General features: G+C 47.7%; 1 protein-coding gene and 1 long non-coding RNA gene across 2 annotated transcripts in view; one reads left to right on the top strand and one right to left on the bottom strand.

The window, feature by feature from the left end:
- The window catches only part of LOC121009380, a 98,317-nt gene that overhangs the window by 67,389 nt on the left and 13,955 nt on the right, over positions 1-16,973 (bottom strand). The gene's annotated exons all lie outside the window — the stretch shown is intronic.
- Positions 489-16,973, top strand: part of LOC121009378 (glycosyltransferase family 92 protein F13G3.3-like) — a 98,336-nt gene continuing 81,851 nt past the window's right edge. Inside the window, exon 1 of the mRNA XM_040442465.1 lies at positions 489-854. The gene's annotated coding sequence lies outside the window, so the exon portion shown is untranslated. The remainder of the gene's footprint in view (positions 855-16,973) is intronic.

The following is a 16,973-nucleotide window of genomic DNA, read 5'->3' on the forward strand; positions in this document are numbered from 1 at the left end:
GAGTGGGAATGCACCTACAATGGGAATTTCAGACCCCTCCATGATTTCTAAGTGGGAGAACTTGCAAAATCGCAGGGTGTTCAAATACTTCTGTTCCTCACTGTATAAGCTAACTATCTAATGTAGTGTGGAAAGCACAGAGCACAGCAATGACACAGCTTTTTGTCTCAGAACTTTAAAAAACTGTAGAAAATGTCTGCTGGGAAGGTTCTTATATAGTAAGGGGTAGGCAACTAATCTAGAATATTCGAGATTACGAATATATATCACTATATTCTAAATATTCGCGAATTCTCAAAGTGACGATATTCGCGATTAATATTCACGAGTCGATTGTTCGCGCCCAACACTACTGACTACGCAACCTGCCCACACTGGTTGTGTAGTACACCAGAGGGGCACTACCATTTTTACACCTAGCTACTGTCTCTAATGGCTAGCAGAGAATGTCATCTGTGTATTTATTTCCAGGTCCTCTGAAACGGTGCCTTAATAATATTGCTATGTAATTGTTATGTATTGTAATTCATGCCCTTTGCCTGGTGGCCCAGCAGGCGGCAGTGTATCTGGCAGAGTACCCTTAGTCAGACTGAAACTTACCATTCTCCCTACTTTTGGGCAGAACTGGGCTAGTGCCATTTCTCACCAAGGGAGGGGATGCAGAAAGTTGGATAAGGAGTTGAATAAGAACTATATTGTGAGAGGGAAGCTGGTGTTCACTGGATGTATTTTAACGTTTGAAAATAAAGACCAAAGTGGCTTGAAATAATTATTACGTGCTGGATTCCTTCCTTTTATGTTGAAAACTGAGGTCGACCTGTACCTTTCCACGCACCAAGGGGTAGGAACAAAAGGTGAGCTGGATTTACTTTTCTATTGTATCACAAAAATATGCATCCCATTACTAAATGCCATATATGCTGTGATATGTGGGATGGGATATGTGCTGCTTTTACATAAACTGAATATATCACTCACTGCATAATATATGTAAATGGTGGTCTGATCTCCAGGACCCGGAGAAGAAAGAAACCAAGGTCCTTTTGGCTCTTCTCCAGGAGAGCGTTACTGCCTGGGACCCAACTGCATTGTAAAGGACGGGCTCTTTCATAAGTCGCTGCACAGCAGGCGTCCAGGAGCTAAACTCTACAGGCAAAAACTATGGAGGACATCGCTATTATATAAGGCTCAGTAGTGACATGCCAACACTTAATATGGCTGTAAATCTCCTTCAAAGGGTTAGTCCAGGATAAGAAATGCATGGCTGTATTCTTCCAAAAACAGTATCACACTTGTCCATGGTTTGTGGGTGGTTTTGCAGCTCGGCTCCATTGAGATGAATGGAATTGAGCTCCAATACTACACACAACTTGTTGACAGCCATGTTCTTCCAATTCTAGACAACCCCTTTAAAACAGTTTTGTAATGCTATTTTGCTGCCCCACCAGCTATACCTGTGGAAGAATCCATACTCACTGGCTCCCTGAGCTTTATTCGCTTATCTTCTGGTTCCCGTTTGTCAGTCTCCAGATTGAAGGCATCATGTGCTGCAGCCAAAGACTGGCCTCAGTGGTGATGTGCCCCAAACGGAAGATCACGTGCTGCTTGGCAGCATGTCAATACTGGGGCCAGTCATTGACTGCAGCGTTGCACGTGACCATGTCTTTGTGAAAATGCTGAGACCCCACTGATCACAAGAATGGGGGCCCCATACCTTGTGGAGCCCTCCTGGTCAGAAAATCGAGGCATTCATTTCTAAGGGAGTTCCAGAGATAGCCGAGAATAGCGCTTGCCATCTCCGGAATTGTCCTAGAAATTAATGGAGTGACCGGCCACTCTGTTCTTTGCAGGGGGCTGCAGGAGGTTCGGGGGCCCCATTCTTGTGGTAATGAGGATCCCTGCAGTAAGACCCCCCCCCCCCCCCAATCTAATAGTTATCCCCTATTCTGTGGATAGGAGATAATTTAGTAATATGGTGTCAGTTTAATTATTCACCTGCAAAACCCAAGTTCTGTCCATTTATTCTGTATTTTTAGTATTTTTTTTATTTTTATAGAATTTTTATTGGTAAGTATCACAGTCTCATGGGCTGGGCTGGGTGTTTATGGGGTTAGAACACCAAATCCATTACATTTCAACAAAGCAGGAGGAAAAGAGCAACTCATAAACGGCTGGATTGGCCATAGACCTTACATGCAAATTTCCCAGTAGGCCGATGCCGACCGGCCAGTGGAAGTTTTTGGGGCAGTATTTTGGACTGTGGTATTTGGCTCTGTTGGGGTGGTATAATGTGCCACAATATGGTATTCTATCGATTTGAACCAGGGCCACTTTAAGTTCCCAGTCCACCCCTGCTCATAAACCATGTTTACACAGGGCTGTTTTTTTTTTTTTTTTTTTTTTTTTAAGCCAAAGGAGCAAATCATCAAGGTAATTAAAATTCATGTTTGGACTCTATTTCTTTCACTGTCCATCATGATTCGGTCAGTGTTAATTTTCTGGATTTGTGTCTGAGGGGGGATGCGGTCACATCAACAATCTGCACTTCCACTTATAGGAAGGAATTCTCAGGTAACACGATTCTGCATGCCTCCTCGTGCCATCCACCTCATGTTGTACATAACATTCCAAAAGGTGAATTTATTTGTGCGAGACGCAATTGTTCAGATGAGTCTGATAAAATAATCTATAGGCTTTCTAGCAGATCATATTCACGTCGACATATGTTAAAACTGAGACAATATGTGTCTGACATGAATAGGAAAAAGAGTTGATCTTTCCAAAGAAGAGGCTTTCCGACACCCCTCATGAACCGAGTCACTCTAATATGCAGGCAGGGCCGGTGCAAGGATTTTTGCCAACACAAGCGAAGCTACATTTTGGTGCCCCCCACCCCCACCCCTCACAGCTCACCTGGCCCTGGTCCCGTCTGCAGCAGCTGGCTTCTCCTCTGTGTGGTCCTGGTATCTTCTCTCTGCTTCAGACAATCGCTGGTTTGAGAACCGTATTTTTCGCCCTCTAAGACGCACCAGCCCATAAGACGCACCTAGGTTTAAGAGGAGGATAATAAGAAATAAATATTTTTCATTGCACCTGAGGTCAGACCAGCAATCAGACCCCCAATGTTAATCAGACCTCAGATCAGACCCCCAATGCCTCAGATCAGACCCCCATGTCAGCCTTCAGGCCCCCCCCATGTCAGCCATCAGGCCCCCCCCATGTCAGCCATCAGGCCCCCCCATGTCAGCCATCAGGCCCCCCTATGTCAGCCATCAGGCCCCCCCATGTCAGCCATCAGGCCCCCCATGTCAGCCATCATGCCCGCCATCAATCATGCCCCTGCAGTATCCCACTCAGGACACGTGGAAACTGCAAATGTATTGCTTCATTGTCATTGCTGTATGCAGGGGCTTTGCTAGGGTCTGAAGACATCCGGGGCACGAGCCCACGTGAAGCCACGCCCACACCCCATGAAACCACACCCTCACCCCATGAAGCCACGCCCTCATCTGCATCGGGGGCCTTCACAGTAGTTATTAACCCCTTTCAGCAGTCACCCCTTCAGTGAATGGGGGACTGCTGAAAGGGGTTAATAACTACAGTGAAGGGCCTAGCCGTCTGGGCAACCCCACAGATCATCCTAACCTGTGGCCAGCCTAATTTAAAATGAAGCAAACCCCCCAACTATAAAATAATCACAGAAGTTGTAACCCATCAACCCCCCTTGTACTTGTTCCGCTACTTGCAGGCTGCGCGGGCATGAGTTCAGGACTTCGGACTGAAGGGGCTGAAGTTTTGAACTCATGCCCGTGCAATCTGCAAGTAGCGGAACAAGTACAAGGGGGGTTAGGGGATGTTCTGTGGGATTGCCCAGATGGCTAGGAATAGCCTAATAAATAAAAAAATCCCACCAGCATAGGCGTGCGCAGCCTATTGCATTAGGGTGTGCACCCTAAAGCACAAACACACACATGCCGCGCGTGTATGTATGTATGTATATATTATATACATATATATATATATACACACACACAAATACACTCTGCATACATACAGTACAGACCAAAAGTTTGGACACACCTCATTCAAAGAGTTTTCTTTATTTTCATGACTATGAAGGCATCAAAACTATGAATTAACACATGTGGAATTATATACATAACAAACAAGTGTGAGACAACTGAAAATATGTCATATTCTAGGTTCTTCAAAGTAGCCACCTTTTGCTTTGATTACTGCTTTGCACACTCTTGGCATTCTCTTGATGAGCTTCAAGAGGTAGTCCCCTGAAATGGTCTTCACTTCACAGGTGTGCCCTGTCAGGTTTAATAAGTGGGATTTCTTGCCTTATAAATGGGGTTGGGACCATCAGTGGCGTTGAGGAGAAGTCAGGTGGATACACAGCTGATAGTCCTACTGAATAGACTGTTAGAATTTGTATTATGGCAAGAAAAAAGCAGCTAAGTAAAGAAAAATGAGTGGCCATCATTACTTTAAGAAATGAAGGTCAGTCAGTCAGCCGAAAAATTGGGAAAACTTTGAAAGTAAGGGCTATTTGACCATGAAGGAGAGTGATGGGGTGCTGCGCCAGATGACCTGGCCTCCACAGTCACCGGACCTAAACCCAATCGAGATGGTTTGGGGTGAGCTGGACCGCAGAGTGAAGGCAAAAGGGCCAACAAGTGCTAAGCATCTCTGGGAACTCCTTCAAGACTGTTGGAAGACCATTTCAGGGGACTACCTCTTGAAGCTCATCAAGAGAATGCAAAGAGTGTGCAAAGCAGTAATCAAAGCAAAAGGTGACTACTTTGAAGAACCCAGAATATGACATATTTTCAGTTGTTTCACACTTGTTTGTTATGTATATAATTCCACGTGTCAATTCATAGTTTTGATGGCTTCAGTGTGAATCTACAATTTTCATAGTCATGAAAATAAAGAAAACTCTTTGAATGAGAAGGTGTGTCCAAAATTTTGCCCTGTACTGTACATACAGACCCGCACTATCAATATAATGAAGCGAGAAGAAATCATTTTCAAACTTACCCGTATTTTTCGCCCTATAAGACGCTCCGGCCCATGAGATGCACCTAGGTTTTAGAGGGGGAAAATAAGAAAAGAAATGTTTTCATTACACCCGAGGTCAGACCACCAATCAGACCCCCACTGTTAATCAGACCCCCACTGTTAAGACCCCAATAAGACCTCAGATCAGACCCCAATGTGAATGACCCCTAATCAGACCTCAGATAAGAGCCCCAGTGCCTCATTTCAGCCCCCCCGTGTCCAATTTCTGCCCCCCCTTGTCCATCTTCAGCCCCCCAGTGCCTCATATAAAGGTCCCAGTGCCTCATATCAGCCCCCAGTGCCCCTCTTCAGCCCCCCAGCAGCCTCATATCAGCCCCCCAGTGCCCCTCTTCAGCCCCTCAGTGCCCCTCTTCAGCCCCCCAGTGCCCCTCTTCAGCCCCCCAGTGCCCCTCTTCAGCCCCCCAGTGCCCCTCTTCAGTGGCGTCTCTAGCTTTCAAATTTTGGGGGGGCACACTGGGGGCCAGGACAAAATTAGGGGGGGCAGCTATAACAACGATACATTTACACAAGTATGCTTAGAAATGCTGCGATACTTTACCCAATACCTAAAACCGCAACAGGGAAGAAAAGTCCTGCTGTCTGTGGTTTAAAAAAATAAATAAAAAAATCACTCAGATTTCAATATGTCCTAGCTGCCTGTGGATGACACTTTTATAGGGAGGGGGAATCTGTGGATGATACTGCTATGGGGGGGGGGGGGGGGGGGGGATCTGTGAATGACACTGCTATGGGGGGGGATCTGTGGATGACACATACTGTATATAGCATCTTATGCTATATGAGTCATCCACAGATCCACCCCATAACAGTGTCATCCCCATTTCCCCATCTATAACAGTGTCATCCACAGATCCCCCTCTCTATAACAGTGTCATCCACAGATCCCCCTCCCCGCCTCTCACAGGAGTGTACATTTGACATTTCTAAACTGTAATCCATATCCTGCAGTAACTTTAAATCCGGATTCAGCGGCCGCTAATCTCTACTAGTACCTTAACCTTACACCACTCGGCTAGCTTCGGTAACAGGGCCAGGCTACAGCCTTCAGATACTGCCTGTTAGTTGTTACCGAGCGAGTGCTGATTTCTGCAGGTCAGAGGATACGGATTACAGTTTAGAAGAAATGTACACTCCTGTGAGAGGTCCAGTGGCGGATCCAGAGCCTGATCTCGGGAGGGGCACTTCCAGATTATTTTCTGTCCGCCGCCACAGAACAAGGGTGCTTATAAAACAGACTACACAGTGTAGAGGTATACTGTACATTGTGTGGCACAGTGTAGAGGTATACTGTACATTGTGTGGCACAGTGTAGCGGTATACTGTACATTGTGTGGCACAGTGTAACGATATACTGTACATTGTGTGACTATGTGTATAACAAACATATTTCACATGAAAACTTACAGTTACTTGGCTTGGCCCTTGGGGATCTCGGACACCACTTCAACACTTTGGCCGGGGGCCTCGGCAGAGCTGATGTTGTGTTTCATCCTAATGAGAAAGATTTCATAATAAGGATTTGGAGAAGGAACAAAGGGATAGCAGAGCAGGGAGAGGCTGGTGCTGCTACTAGGGGGTCATACCATGGGGGAGTTATAAAGCCCACCATAATGCCCCCCCCCCCCCCCAGTAGAAATAATTCTCCTTATAATGTGACAGTGCAAAAAATGTATATAGAGAGGCTGAGCACTCTCCCAATGGACCACACGAAGACTATTCAAAAATATTATATTTATTACACCAATATATAGATCCAAAGAGTAAAATAAACAATATAACAATATAACAAAGTACACAATAAAAATTCAATGTTAAAATTATTCAGATTAAGAGCATAAATAACTGGATATGCGATGGCATGCAAAAGGATAATTTGTGCAACTTGGGTAAAAGAATATGTCCTGATTGAATATAAAATCAATGGCAATTCGATGTTGAGATGATCGACAGTGTAAAGATAAATTTAAATCGAATAAATCTTCGAATAAATGTCCGGACTGAAATTCGATATTTGCTTTCGATTATTTTTTCGATTATAACAATATATTCGGTCAGTGTTCCCTGTGTGGCAAAATGAAAAAACACACTTGCAATTGCCGTCTGACTAAAGCACACGGTGGCGTCCCACGTGGCTGATGGAAACAGATTCGGCAGTACCTGTTGGTGGTGATTCAGCAGGAGCAGTGTGAGTGATGTAGCCCTCCGTGTAGAGATTCTTTGATGTAGAACAAGCATGTCAAACTCAAAGGCTAACATGGGCCAAAAAAACTAAATTTAAGTTTATGTGGGCCGCATCAAAAAAAAAAAAAAAAAAATCGTACATTTTCATAGAACAACATTGTTGTTTCATGACTGCTGACCCCCAACATCCCATTGCCCAATAACACAAGTGAGACCTATATATATATATATACAAATATTAAACTTCACTATAAGAGCCACCTAGGTTTTTGAGGAGGAAAATAAGAAAAAAATATTTTTAACCAAAAGTTGTGCTTTTGGTGGGCTTTGAATTAATGGTGGTCTGTGCATGACACTATTATGGGGGATCTGTGGATGACGCACTGTCATGTGGGGGATCTGTGGATGGCACTGTTATGGGGGACCTGTGGATGGCACTGTTAAGGGGGACCTGTGGATGGCACTGTTATGGGGGATCTGTGGATGGCACTGTTATGGGGGATCTGTGGATGGCACTGTTATGGGGGATCTGTGGATGGCGCTGTTATGGGGGATCTGTGGATGGTGCTGTTATGGGGGATCTGTGGATGGCACTGTTATGGGGATCTGTGGATGGCACTGTTATGGGGGATCTGTGGATGGCACTGTTATGGGGATCTGCGGATGGTACTGCTATGGGGTGGGATATCTGTGGATGGCATTGTTATGGGGTGGGGGGATCTGTGGATGGCACTGTTATGGGGGATCTGTGGATGGCACTGTTATGGGGGATCTGTGGATGGCACTGTTATGGGGATCTGTGGATGATACTGCTATGGGGTGGGATATCTGTGGATGGCATTGTTATGGGGTGGGGGGATCTGTGGATGGCATTGTTATGGGGTGGGGGATCTGTGGATGGTGCTGTTATGGGGGATCTGTGGATGGCATTGTTATGAGGTGGGGGATCTGTGGATGGCATTGTTATGAGGTGGGGGATCTGTGGATGGAACTGTTATGGGGTGGGATATCTGTGGATGGTACTGCTATGGGGTGGGATATCGGTGGATGGCATTGTTATGAGGTGGGGGGATCTGTGGATGGAACTGTTATGGGGGGGATCTGTGGATGACACTGCTATATGTCATCCACAGATCCCCCTCATAACAGTATCCCCCAATACACCGGCCCTCTGCTCACCGAAGTATTTATAAACGTGAATCCTTATCTTGTTATTAAGTTGAACTAACGCTGCGCTCTCCCATGTTCCCCTGTATCCCCACAGCACTTACGAACACGCTTCCATAGCAGGCAGAGCGGACGGCACCAGTAACGTCACTCACTGACGTTGAGCGCCTGCTCCGCTTGCTTCATTCATAAAGTGGGCGGAGCAGGCGCTCAACGTCAGTGAGTGACGTTACTGCTGCCGTCCGCTCTGCCTGCTATTGAAGCTTAAGTAAGTGCTATGGGGATACAGGGGAACATGGAAGAGGGCAGCGTTAGTTCAACTTAATAACAGGATAAGGATTCACGTTTATAAATACTTTGGTGAGCGGCGGGGCCCGGTGTAAGAGTACAGTGACTGCACCGGGCCCTGCCCCTAGTTACGTAGTTACGGACTCCAGCCCCTCCTCTCTCCCGGCTCATACATAGCAGTCTGCGATGCTGCATCTTTGCCGGGCCGCAAACATATTCATTGCGGGCCGCATGTTTGACACCCATGATGTAGAAGTTTTGATTGTAACTCTATCAATATAAGGGTCAAAATATTCGCTGTATGCCAGAAAAGTTCATCAGGGTAAAAGCATCAATTCAGGTTGTTAGGATCAGGACGTCCATCAGCTGATGTGGGGGTCTTTTGAAACCAGACGCGTTTCAGGGTCTTTTCCTAGCCCCTTCCTCAGTTCAAAAAATACCCCCTTGTAATGCCCCTAGTTGGGCTAATGTCCCCCATAATGTGCCAGTATAAAATACCCCTATATAGTGCCCCCAGTAAATGCCCCCATAGTGCTCCTCTCCCCCCTTCTTCCTAGTGCTCCCATAATGTACCAGTATAAAATGCCCCATATATCGTGCCCCAGTAGATGCCCTCGGTGTCCCCCATAATTTGCAAGTATAAAATACCCCTTCTTAGTGCCCCTCGTAGATGACTCCATAGTACTCCTCTCCCCCCTTCCCCATAGTACCCACCATAATGTGTCCCAGTATAAAATGCTACTGTACAGAGCCCCCCATATAAAATACCCCTTCTTTGTGGCCTCAGTAGATGCCCCTATAGTTCCCACCAATAACGTGCCAGTAACAAGAGCCCCCCAATATGTGCCAGTAACAAGAGCCCCCATCACGTGCCAGTAATAAGCCCCCCATCACGTGCCACTAATAAGCCCCCCAATGTGCCAGTAATAAGCACCCCCCCAATGTGCCAGTAATAAGCAACCCCCCCAATGTGCCAGTAATAAGCCCCCCCAATGTGCCAGTAATAAGCCCCCCCAATGTGCCAGTAATAAGCCCCCCCAATGTGCCAGTAATAAGCCCCCCCAATGTGCCAGTAATAAGCCCCCCCAATGTGCCAGTAATAAGCCCCCCCAATGTGCCAGTAATAAGCCCCCCCAATGTGCCAGTAATAAGCCCCCCCAATGTGCCAGTAATAAGCCCCCCCCAATGTGCCAGTAATAAGCCCCCCCCAATGTGCCAGTAATAAGCCCCCCCCAATGTGCCAGTAAAAAGCCCCCCCCAATGTGCCAGTAATAAGCCCCCCCAATGTGCCAGTAATAAGCCCCCCCCCCAATGTGCCAGTAATAAGCCCCCCCCCAATGTGCCAGTAATAAGCCCCCCCCCCAATGTGCCAGTAATAAGCCCCCCCCAATGTGCCAGTAATAAGCCCCCCCAATGTGCCAGTAATAAGCCCCCCCAATGTGCCAGTAATAAGCCCCCCCAATGTGCCAGTAATAAGCCCCCCCAATGTGCCAGTAATAAGCCCCCCCAATGTGCCAGTAATAAGCCATGCCCCCCCCCCCAATGTGCCAGTAACACTGTTGTAAAAAAAAAAAAATCATACTTCCCTCCATGTCAGCGATGCGATGCAGGCCTCTTCCGGCCTGTGTCCCGCGCTGTATGGCTCAGGCGGCGCGATGACGTCATTGCGCCGCCTGCGCCGGCCTCTGATAGGCTGCCGGCCTAGTGCCTGCAGCCTATCAGAGGAAGGGGAAGGGACACGCCTCTCCCTTCCCTGCACCGCCGCAGCACAGGCCGGCAGATGACTATGGAGATGAGCGCAATGGAAGCGCTCATCTCCCTGTGCCTGACTGCGGCCGCTCACTTGTGGGGGGCATTTTAGTTGGGGGGGCACAGCATGATGTAGGGGGGGCCGTGGTGACGCCACTGCCCCTCTTCAGCCCCCAGTGCCCCTCTTCAGCCCCCAGCAGCCTCTCTCCAGCCCCCCAGCAGCCTCATATCAGCCCCCGTGTCCCTCTTCAGCCCCCGTGTCCCTCTTCAGCCCCCCAGTGCCTCATATCAGCCCCCCAGTGCCTCACATCAGCCGCCCAGTGCCCCATATCAGCCCCCCAATGTCCCATATCAGCCCCCCAGCAGCCTCTTTTCAGCCCCCAGTGCCCCTCTTCACCCCCCAGTGCCTCCATCAGCCTCTAAATAAAATAAAATAAAAAAAACACTTACAGTTCCTGCTCCGGATGCTGCTGCTCTTCACCACTCGGTAATCCTCTTGTATAGTCTGCTGTGCAGCCTTCACAGTGGAGCGCTGAGGACCAGGAAGTAAAAGGTGAGTATAGCTCTTCCCGGCCAGCATAAACATTCGGGGCACTGGAAAAAACATTCGGGGGTCCAGCCCCGAATGTTTTGACCTAACGACGCCCCTGGCTGTATGGCATGTCATTTTGCATTGCTACATCTGTTGTATCCCTGTTCATAGGCTGGTCAAGTGTGCTTTATACATCCCACCACTACATGGGGATAGTACCACTCTGGGATATCTAGCCCAGCTCAGGTCTAATTTGTGTTCAGTTTTTTTTGCCAGTTAGTGAGTGTGCACATCAAGCAGCACAAGTCTGCTCAGGAGTGAAGTCTAGTCCAAGAAGGGTCAAAGAAAATAGAAAAAGGACTTAAACCAAAGGATAATAGCCAGGGCCGTTTGAAGGAATTTGGGGGCCCCCAAGCAAAATAGACATGGAGGCGCCCCCCCCCCCCCCCTCCACGCCCTCCCCACCTTACACACGCAAAGCCTACATGAACCACAGTATAGCCATACAGTTTAAGTTCACCCACACTTTATATAAATAAAAAAGGAGGTTTACAGTGCAAATACTGCTGTTGCATTTAATGTGCATGAAATTTGAACAGTGCCATCCACAGATCCCCCCTAAACAGTGCCATCCACAGATCCCCCCCTAAACAGTGCCATCCACAGATCCCCCCTCCCCTAAACAGTGCCATCCACAGATCCCCCCTCCCCTAAACAGTGCCATCCACAGATCTCCCCCTAAACAGTGCCATCCACAGATCCCCCCTAAACAGTGCCATCCACAGATCCCCCTCCCCTAAACAGTGCCATCCACAGATCCCCCCTAAACAGTGCCATCCACAGATCCCCCCTAAACAGTGCCATCCACAGATCCCCCCTAAACAGTGCCATCCACAGATCCCCCCTAAACAGTGCCATCCACAGATCCCCCCTAAACAGTGCCATCCACAGATCCCCCCTAAACAGTGCCATCCACAGATCCCCCCTAAACAGTGCCATCCACAGATCCCCCCTAAACAGTGCCATCCACAGATCCCCCTAAACAGTGCCATCCACAGATCCCCCCTAAACAGTGCCATCCACAGATCCCCCCTAAACAGTGCCATCCACAGATCCCCCCTAAACAGTGCCATCCACAGATCCCTCCTCCCCTAAACAGTGCCATGATGGCACTGTTTAGGGGAGGGAGGATCTGTGGATGGCACTGTTTAGGGGGATCTGTGGATGGCACTGTTTAGGGGAGGGGGGATCTGTGGATGGCACTGTAGGGGGATCTGTGGATGGCACTGTTTAGGGGAGGGGGATCTGTGGATGGGACTGTAGGGGGATCTGTGGATGGCACTGTTTAGGGGAGGGGGATCTGTGGATGGCACTGTAGGGGGATCTGTGGATGGCACTGTTTAGGGGAGGGGGGATCTGTGGATGGCACTGTAGGGGGATCTGTGGATGGCACTGTTTAGGGGGGAGATCTGTGGATGGCACTGTAGGGGGATCTGTGGATGGCACTGCCATCCACAGATCCCCCTACAGTGCCATCCACAGATCCCCCTACAGTGCCATCCACAGATCCCCCCTAAACAGTGCCATCCACAGATCCCCCTCCCCGACGCTCACAGCAGTATATTTATAAACTAATCAGTAACTACTTTAACTTTAATCATTGCTCATTCCTGAGCTCTTTACTTGGATTATTTGGATATCTTACTTTGTCTTAGCTCCGGTAATAGCAGGCAGTGCAGGTGGCGCTCACTCACTGACGTCACGCGCCTGCGCCGCCTAGTGGGAGGAGCAGGCGCGTGACGTCAGTGAGTGAGCGCCGCCCCCCGCACTGCCTGCTATTACCGGAGCTAAGACAAAGTAAGATACTGCTGTGAGCGGCCCTGTATATTCTAACCCCAGGCAAGCGTCCCTGTTACCATGGGAATGCCTGGGGGTTAGAATATACCATTGGATTTGAATTTTTACGATCTCACTGAGCTCGTAAAACTCAGATCCGATGGTATATTCTAACCAGATCCGATGGTAAATTCTATTCTCTATTAAAGGAAGCAAAACAAGCACCGGCTCTGCTTGGCCCCTGGCCAGCTCGGGGCCCCAAGCAATTGCTTGTTTTGCCTGTCCGTTAGCGACAGTCCTGATAATAGCCACTACCCAGGCATCAAAGACCTTTGGGAGTCTAGGTGAAGGATTCTCTAGCCACGGGCAACCTCACCAAACGACACTGGATTTAAAAGGGACCGGAAGCAAATTATACTGAACCACAGCCTGAGTCAGGACCTAGCCAAAACCTATTAACAGTGGATCAACAGAACTCCTCTATATACCCAGAGACTGTATTCTGTCTGGATGTTTATGCTGCAACTAAAACCAGCTACAGTAAAAGTTGTGAGTTGTATCCCACCACTGTGTACCGCATTCTTCAATACTACCACTACAACTGGTTGTACCATAAACGGTACTGGCGTCACGACAAATACCACCAAGGGACCCAGCCGCCACAAGCACCCTAAACACCGCCGTCATCAAGGGCACCTCAACCTCCATCTAGGCTGGTGCTCCCCTACTACAGAGTGTGCCCCAGAAGGTTTCGTGTTGTCTTCCTAATCACTGTGCTGCCGGCCCAGGGAGGCTTTCTGCTAACCGCGAGTAAACCGATGAACTGTATTACTACTCCCCCTCATCGGCCCACCATGCACCTCACGTGTCGCCCCTGCGGTTCTGGCACGTCGCATTAGAATTTTGGCGTCACAAACAGGATATTAACCCCTGGCCCTTATTTAAAAGACTGTCGCATGAGAATAAGCCCCTTTGCTTCATTGAGAGACTTTTACTTATTGCACGCTGTGTTGGGCCACAGAACTGTTTAAAGTGTTTGGAAGTTGCATGGAAGTGTTATACCAGTCTTCAGCATAAAAATCGCTGTGTCAAAAGTGAGAAAATCTGATATTTGTGTGTTACTAAAACGGCTTGCTGTAATTGAATGGACTGTTTCTATGCACTTAAAATGACCGCCGGAGGCCTTCTTGTTTGAAAAATACTGCGCCATCACTGTGGATAAGTTAGTGACACCCCCTGAAGAGCGGAAAAACCTAGTGCTGCCGATTTATGCAAAATTGTCCGGCCAGCCCTTCCTACCTTTTGCTGTATCAATCCTGGGAGGCCGATCCTATATGCAAACGCAGCGCCGCCTCCTCTGTTTTGCAGCCACATCAGAGTGAGACGCCGCGCACGGGAGGAGAGTGTGACGTGCGCATACCCAAAAGTCGCGAGACTTCGCATGCGAACTAACGGAGAGGAAATAATCGCATTGCTTGCCGTCCCCCAAGTAGTAATTGCAACCTGTGAGTACTCCAATTTGCCCCTACTAATTATATGGAGCGTCGATAGCCAGGAGTGCTGTCAGAGATCTAAACAAGCGCTATTTAAGCACTGCATTCAGCTGGCACCAAGTTTCTTAAAGGGCCATACACCAGCAAGATAGCGGTTGCCCATAGCAACGCCGCGCAAAAAGTGTCTACAGCCACAGTTAACTTACCTAAACATAATTCACCTGCTGTTACCATGTCTGTGCAGGAGGATAACGTGCAGCCTGACCTCCGCAGACCCCCTGCGGTAGTCGGAGCCGGTCCCAATACCAACTGCTGCAGCACCAAGCTTAATGCCTTTAACCATGCCTTATTATTTTGGGGCCCCCTGGTTCCCACGATATTCTGGAGAAGTTCACACTTTAAGGGACTTTAAAGAGAAAATCATCCAGGTATGGTACTATCAACACGTCCTTGAGTCTTATGAATGAAACCATCTCTGCTACAACCTTTGTGAATATCCTTGAGGCCATGGACAGGCCAAAGGGCAATGCCTGAAACTGATATTGTTGAATGTGACCCTCCATTGGGATTGCCATCCTGAGGTATTTCTGAAATTCCTGGTGCATAGGAAAATAGGCATCATTTAAATCTATTACCGCCATAAAACAATGAGGGAAAAGTAGCTGGACTGTATTCCTCATTGTTTCCATTTTGAACTTTTTGAACACCAGAAATTTGTTCAAATCCCTCAGATTGAGGATTGTCCTGTGAGAGCCGTCCGGCTTTGGAACTAGAAAGAGATGGGAGAAATAACGTTCGGACTGTTCTTCTAGGGGAACAGGAATCAGGATATCTTTCTCTATAAGGTCTAATACTTCCTTGATAACGGGAAAAGAGCCTTTTACACAACAGTTTTTTGTAGTGACGAACCTTTGTGGCGGCAAGGAGAGCCATTCTGGTTTTAGACCTAAACGAATGACGTCTAAGACCTAAGGCCTCGCAACTTTTTCCCAGGCTGAGAGGAAGAATTTTAGTCTTCCTCCCACTTTTGGCCTGGAGTCATTGTTGAGGTTGTTTTTTATTTGTAGAGGAAGAGTTCCCAAATAGGAACCCTCTCCCTCCCAAATTCTTGGATTTGTATCTCTGATCCTTGTTTCCGACTGCTCTTCTACCTGCGTTATTCCTATAGGGATGAAAGAACTGCCTGTACTTAGAACCAAATACCCCTGAAGGGTTAGAGGCCGGAAATCTCCTTTTCTTATCAGCTGCTTTTTCTAACAGGTCGTCTAGCTCAGGACCGAACAAAAACTCTCCCTGACAGGGGATGCCACATAATTTTTGCTTTGAGGCCACATCCCCACCACTCCAACTCTTAAGCCAAAGTGCCCTCCGAGCGGAGTTTGTTAGGGATACAGACTGAGCACTGAGCTTGATCGTATCAACTGAAGCGTCTGTCAAAAAGTCAGCCACTTTTTGTAACGTGGGTAAGGAAGATAAAATCAGTTCCCTAGGGCATCTATCTTTTAACTGAACCCCCAGTTGATGCAACCAAAGAGCTAATGTTCTGGCCTTAACCGTAGGAGCTATAGCCGGGCGAAAAGATAATGTGGAGGCCTTCCAAGCTCCCTTAAGGAAAGACAGCTTTTTTATCTAAGGGTTCTTTAAGCACACCAGTATCCTCAAAGGGAAGAGATGATATTTTCGATACTTTAGCGATTGCGACATAAGTTTTTGTGGCTTTCCCCCAAGGGGAAGAATTTTCTTCCTCAAAAGGATACGTGCGCTTAAAGGACCTAGTGGCAAAGACCTTTCTACCTGGCTTTTTCCACTCCCTTTGAATCAAGGACATGATACTATTGTGTACTGGAAAACAATGCCCTTTCCTCTCCTGTAAACCTTCAAACAAAGAGTCCGCTACGGATTTGTCCTCTTAACGTCCTCAATGTTCATGGTAGATTTTATGACCTTTAATAATCTATCAGTATCCTCTGGGGGGAAAAAGGATCTTTCCATAATTTGTAGTGTACGGGAGTTGTAATACCCGTCACTACCAAAGTGTCACTTGGTGTGCTGTCGTCCCTCCTAATTATGGGGAAATTGTTGTATGCCAGTTTTATAAAATGTAATGTAATGTGTGTATTTCCCTGTCACTGAAACTTGCACTTACAGGCCGGCTAGGGGTGTCATTCCAGCTCTTAGGCGTTAGAGGGAGCTAGGGAGCCCTAGTTTATATAAGGGCCAGACAAGGAAGGGAAAGTCAGTGTAACCTGATCTAGTGTGGAGTGCAGAAGTCAGTCTAGACCATAGCTCAGAAGTTTCTAGAGCCTGAGGAAGTTTCCAGAAGCTGAGAGAGACAGAGGCAAAGATCAGGAAAGCAAGAGGTACTCAGAAAGACAGAGGAGGTACTTATTAAAGCTATAGCCAAGGAGATAAAGCCAGAACTAGGTTAATGGGCCTTGGTGAAGATATGCTGTATTCCAGGATCAGACAGAATTAGAGTGCAAGCTCCTTTGCTGCAAGTCCTGTGTTCAACACTCTGTAATTACCCTGCTGTACTGAATTGCCTGCATCGACCGAATTGCAAAATCGACTGTATGCTGAGGAACTGCGTTTCCAATATTGTCTCTGCCTGCAAACTACTAAAAGTTGAAGTTCTGTTT

The sequence above is a fragment of the Bufo bufo genome, chromosome 8, assembly GCF_905171765.1.
Source record: "Bufo bufo chromosome 8, aBufBuf1.1, whole genome shotgun sequence".
Lineage (NCBI taxonomy): Eukaryota > Metazoa > Chordata > Amphibia > Anura > Bufonidae > Bufo > Bufo bufo.